Raw genomic sequence first — 6,870 nt, forward strand, 5'->3', positions numbered from 1 at the left:
CTCGTGTGTATACGACCTTGTTCCTCGTGTATACGACCTTGTTCCTCGTGTGTATACGACCTTGTTCCTCTTGTTTATACGACCTTGTTCCTCATGTATACGACCTTGTTCCTCGTGTATACGACCTTGTTCCTCGTGTGTATACGACCTTGTTCCTCGTGTATACGACCTTGTTCCTCGTGTATACAACCTTGTTCCTCGTGTGTATACGACCTTGTTCCTCGTGTATACGACCTTGTTCCTCGTGTGTATACGACCTTGTTCCTCGTGTGTATACGACCTTGTTCCTCGTGTATACGACCTTGTTCCTCGTGTATACGACCTTGTTCCTCGTGTGTATACAACCTTGTTCCTCGTGTATACGGCCTTGTTCCTCGTGTGTATACGACCTTGTTCCTTGTGTGTATACGACCTTGTTCCTCGTGTATACAACCTTGTTCCTTGTGTGTATACAACCTTGTTCCTCGTGTGTATACGACCTTGTTCCTCGTGTATACAACCTTGTTCCTTGTGTGTATACGACCTTGTTCCTCGTGTGTATACGACCTTGTTCCTCGTGTGTATACGACCTTATTCCTCATGTATACAACCTTGTTCCTCTTGTTTATACGACCTTGTTCCTCGTGTATATGACCTTGTTCCTCATGTATACGACCTTGTTCCTCTAGTTTATACAACCTTGTTCCTCGTGTGTATACGACCTTGTTCCTCATGTATACGACCTTGTTCCTCTAGTTTATACAACCTTGTTCCTCGTGTGTATACGACCTTATTCCTCGTGTGTATACGACCTTGTTCCTCGTGTGTATACGACCTTGTTCCTCGTGTGTATACGACCTTGTTCCTCGTGTGTATACGACCTTGTTCCTCGTGTATACGACCTTGTTCCTCGTGTGTATACGACCTTGTTCCTCGTGTATACGACCTTGTTCCTCGTGTATACGACCTTGTTCCTCGTGTGTATACGACCTTGTTCTTCGTGTATACAACCTTGTTCCTCAAGATGTCCACCATTGTGCCTGTCCCCAAACACCCCAAGGTAACCTGCCTGAATGACTGGAGACCCGTAGCCCTCACCTCGATTGTCAGTAAATGCTTCGAGAGGTTGGTCAAGGACTTCATTTGTTCCATGTTGCCTGCCACGCTGGACCCATGGCAATTTGCATATCGTCAAAACAGATCCACCGACGACGCAATTGCCATGGCACTTCACACCGCCCTTTCCCACCTGGAGGGGAGGAACTGTTGTGTGCGAATGCTGGTTGTGGACTACAGCTCAGCGTTCAACACTATTGTTCCCGCCAAGCTCGACACCAAGCTCAGAGGTCTAGGCCTGCACTCTACCATGTGCAGCTGGATACTGGACTTCCTGTCGGGCCGCCAGATGGTGAGGATGCGCAGTACCACCTCAGAACCGCTGACCCTCAACACGGGAGCCCCTCAGGGATGCGTGTTGAGCCCTCTCCTCCCTGTACACCCACGACTGCACGGCCATGCACAGCTCCAACGTCATCATCAAGTTTGCTGACGACACAACAGTGTTGGGGCTGATCACCGACGACGACGAGACAGCCTACAGGGAGGAGGTTGGATCACTGGTACAGTGGTGCCAGGAGAACAGCCTCGTCCTCAACGTCAAGAAGACCAAGGAGCTGATCGTGGACTACAGGAAGCGGAGGAGAGCACACCCCATCTCCATAGACGGAGTTGCAGTAGAGAGGTCAGCAGCTTCAAGTTCCTCGGCGTGCACATCTCCGAGGACCTCACATGGACCACGCACACCACTCACGTGGTGAAAAGGGCCCAACAACGCCTGTATTTCCTTAGGCGACTGAGGAAATTCAACATGGCCCCGCATCCTCAGAACATTCTACACCAGTACCATCGAGAGTGTTCTGACAGGTTGCATCACCGTCTGGTGCGGGAACTGCACCGCCCTGGGCGTAGGGCACTACAGAGGGTGGTGCGGTCGGCACAGTACATCGTTGGAGGTGAGCTTCCTCCATCCTGGACATATACACCAAGCGGTGTGGCCAGGGCCAAACGGATGATGAAAGACAATAACCACCCCGGCCACAAACTGTTCACCCTTCTACCGTCAGGCAGGCGATACCGCAGTATCAAGTGCCGCACGAACAGACTGAGGGACAGCTTCTTCAGTCAGGCCATCAGGCTGCTGAACAAGGACTGAGACCCTCATTAACACTATACACCAGAACATATTCTGTGAATATCTATGGCCACGGTGTATATTTTATTACATTGTTTTATATATATATATATTGTATATATATATTGTATGTATATACATATATATATATATTGTCTCAAAAAAGTGTATATTTTATTACATTGTTTTATATATATATATTGTCATGATGTATATTCTATTACATTGTTTTATATATATATTGTTAATACTTTCTTCTTTTTTGTGTGGATATTGTATAGTTTATTCTCATTCTTATTCTTTTTTTAGTCTGCTACTGCTGTCGGGTGTTTTGCACATAAGAATTTCACAAACCGATTATACTTGTATAAAAGGGGATGTGACAATAAAAACTTGAAACTTGAAACCTTGTTCCTCGTGTATACGACCTTGTTCCTCGTGTGTATACGACCTTGTTCCTCGTGTGTATACGACCTTGTTCCTCGTGTGTATACGACCTTGTTCCTCGTGTGTATACGACATTGTTCCTCGTGTGTATACGACCTTGTTCCTTGTGTGTATACGACCTTGTTCCTTGTGTGTATACAACCTTGTTCCTCGTGTATACGACCTTGTTCCTTGTGTGTATACAACCTTGTTCCTCGTGTATACGACCTTATTCCTCATGTATACGACCTTGTTCCTCGTGTATACGACCTTGTTCCTCGTGTATACGACCTTGTTCCTCGTGTGTATACAACCTTGTTCCTCGTGTGTATACGACCTTGTTCATCGTGTGTATACGACCTTGTTCCTCTTGTTTATACGACCTTGTTCCTCTTGTGTATACGACCTTGTTCCTCGTGTGTATACGACCTTATTCCTCATGTATACGACCTTGTTCCTCGTGTGTATACAACCTTATTCCTCATGTATATGACCTTGTTCCTCGTGTGTATACAACCTTATTCCTCATGTATACGACCTTGTTCCTCGTGTGTATACGACCTTATTCCTCATGTATACGACCTTGTTCCTCTTGTGTATACGACCTTGTTCCTCGTGTATACAACCTTGTTCCTCGTGTGTATACGACCTTGTTCCTCGTGTGTATACGACCTTATTCCTCATGTATACAACCTTGTTGCTCTTGTTTATACGACCTTGTTCCTCGTGTATACGACCTTGTTCCTCGTGTGTATACGACCTTGTTCCTCGTGTGTATACGACCTTGTTCCTCGTGTGTATACAACCTTGTTCCTCGTGTATACGACCTTGTTCCTCGTGTGTATACGACCTTGTTCCTCTTGTGTATACGACCTTATTCCTCGTGTGTATACAACCTTGTTCCTCGTGTGTATACGACCTTGTTCCTCGTGTATACGACCTTGTTCCTCGTGTATACAACCTTGTTCCTCGTGTTTATACAACCTTGTTCCTCTTGTTTATACGACCTTGTTCCTCGTGTGTATACGACCTTGTTCCTCTTGTTTATACGACCTTGTTCCTCGTGTGTATACGACCTTGTTCCTCTTGTGTATACGACCTTATTCCTCGTGTGTATACAACCTTGTTCCTCGTGTGTATACGACCTTGTTCCTCTTGTGTATACGACCTTGTTCCTCGTGTGTATACGACCTTGTTCCTCGTGTGTATACGACCTTGTTCCTTGTGTGTATACGACATTGTTCCTCGTGTGTATACGACCTTGTTCCTCGTGTGTATACGACCTTGTTCCTTGTGTGTATACGACCTTGTTCCTTGTGTGTATACAACCTTGTTCCTCGTGTATACGACCTTGTTCCTTGTGTGTATACAACCTTGTTCCTCGTGTATACGACCTTATTCCTCATGTATACGACCTTGTTCCTCGTGTATACGACCTTGTTCCTCGTGTATACGACCTTGTTCCTCGTGTGTATACAACCTTGTTCCTCGTGTGTATACGACCTTGTTCATCGTGTGTATACGACCTTGTTCCTCTTGTTTATACGACCTTGTTCCTCTTGTGTATACGACCTTGTTCCTCGTGTGTATACGACCTTATTCCTCATGTATACGACCTTGTTCCTCGTGTGTATACGACCTTATTCCTCATGTATACGACCTTGTTCCTCTTGTGTATACAACCTTGTTCCTCGTGTGTATACGACCTTGTTCCTCGTGTATACGACCTTGTTCCTCGTGTGTATACGACCTTATTCCTCATGTATACAACCTTGTTGCTCTTGTTTATACGACCTTGTTCCTCGTGTATACGACCTTGTTCCTCGTGTGTATACGACCTTGTTCCTCATGTGTATACGACCTTGTTCCTCGTGTGTATACGACCTTGTTCCTCGTGTATACGACCTTGTTCCTTGTGTGTATACGACCTTGTTCCTCTTGTGTATACGACCTTATTCCTCGTGTGTATACAACCTTGTTCCTCGTGTGTATACGACCTTGTTCCTCGTGTATACGACCTTGTTCCTCGTGTATACAACCTTGTTCCTCGTGTGTATACAACCTTGTTCCTCTTGTTTATACGACCTTGTTCCTCGTGTGTATACGACCTTGTTCCTCGTGTGTATACGACCTTGTTCCTCGTGTATATACGACCTTGTTCCTCGTGTGTATACGACCTTGTTCCTCTTGTGTATACGACCTTGTTCCTCTTGTGTATACGACCTTGTTCCTCGTGTGTATACGACCTTGTTCCTCGTGTGTATACGACCTTGTTCCTCGTGTGTATACGACCTTGTTCCTCTTGTGTATACGACCTTATTCCTCGTGTGTATACAACCTTGTTCCTCGTGTGTATACGACCTTGTTCCTCGTGTATACAACCTTGTTCCTCGTGTATACAACCTTGTTCCTCGTGTGTATACGACCTTGTTCCTCTTGTTTATACGACCTTGTTCCTCGTGTGTATACGACCTTGTTCCTCTTGTTTATACGACCTTGTTCCTCGTGTGTATACGACCTTGTTCCTCGTGTATACGACCTTGTTCCTCGTGTATACAACCTTGTTCCTCGTGTGTATACGACCTTGTTCCTCGTGTGTATACGACCTTGTTGCTCTTGTTTATACGACATTGTGCCTCTTGTGTATACGACCTTGTTCCTCGTGTATACGACCTTGTTCCTCGTGTGTATACGACCTTGTTGCTCTTGTTTATACGACATTGTGCCTCTTGTGTATACGACCTTGTTCCTCGTGTATACGACCTTGTTCCTCTTGTTTATACGACCTTGTTCCTCGTGTGTATACGACCTTATTCCTCATATATACGACCTTGTTCCTCTTGTGCAGGGGTCCCCAAACTTTTTCCTGTGAGGGCCACATAACGTTTGCCTTGTCTGATGGAGGGCCAGCCGGGAGGGGGGGGGGGGCTAGGCTAGTGAGAAGTGAGTGTGCTCACCTGTGCGCGCGCATCATTCACGCTCGCTGTGAGCGCTGCGCGTGCAGACAGCATTTAACGGAGCAGCGCGTGCGCTCTGATCGCTCTTTTAATGTAGTATCGATACTAAAAATGTGGGGGGGGGGGGAATTACAGAGTGGCGGGTGGAGATTTCACCCTGTTATAATAGTAGGGATAACACTGGAGTTGATAAGCGTGTCTTCTTGTCTGATCAATACGCAACTGTGGGGTGCGGGAATGGACCGAGCGGCCAGCTGCTGATCACTCACTCAACAGCCCGACTTGCATGAGCAGACGGTGCGCGCGCAACATTTTTTTTTCAGAGCACCGAAGACTCATTTTGACCCAGGAAAAATCCTGGATGCGCGCGCCACTCGCTGTGAGCGCTGCGCGTGCAGACAGCATTTAACGGAGCGAAGCAGTGCGTGCGCTCTGATCGCTCTTTTAATGAAGTATCGATACTAAAAATATGCTAAATCACATGGTGTTTAACGTACGGGTACTTTGTTAGTATCGCTACACCGTGCAGCGTGACGGCAGCAGATGTAGCGGACTAACATTCAAGCTAACCTAACTTCCCAAACGCTGTGGACATCTGAACGCTGATTGGCCGAGACGCGACACGTCCCATCAAAGATGTTCTATTGCGAAGAGCAACACTCCACATTTTCTCCGCGTCTCACTGCAATCTCAACGGCAGCGGGCCAGGTGAAAAAAATAATAAATCGGAACGCGTCTGGTATTGTTCAGGGGGCCGGTCCAAATGGGGAGGCGGGCCGGATTCGGCCCGCGGGCCGTAGTTTGGGGACCACTGCTCTTGTGTATACGACCTTGTTCCTCGTGTGTATACAACCTTATTCCTCATGTATACGACCTTGTTGCTCTTGTTTATACAACCTTGTTCCTCGTGTATACAACCTTGTTCCTCGTGTGTATACGACCTTGTTCCTCGTGTGTATACAACCTTATTCCTCATGTATACAACCTTGTTCCTCTTGTGTATACAACCTTATTCCTCATGTATACAACCTTGTTCCTCTTGTTTATACGACCTTGTTCCTCTTGTGTATACGACCTTGTTCCTCGAGTGTATACAACCTTATTCCTCGAGTGTATACAACCTTATTCCTCATGTATACAACCTTGTTGCTCTTGTTTATACGACCTTGTTCCTCGTGTGTATACGACCTTGTTCCTCGTGTGTATACGACCTTGTTCCTCTTGTTTATACGACCTTGTTCCTCGTGTGTATACGACCTTGTTCCTCGTGTGTATACGACCTTGTTCCTCGTGTGTATACGACCTTGTTCCTCTTGT

This window comes from Pseudoliparis swirei, chromosome 5 (genome assembly GCF_029220125.1).
Source record: "Pseudoliparis swirei isolate HS2019 ecotype Mariana Trench chromosome 5, NWPU_hadal_v1, whole genome shotgun sequence".
NCBI lineage: Eukaryota > Metazoa > Chordata > Actinopteri > Perciformes > Liparidae > Pseudoliparis > Pseudoliparis swirei.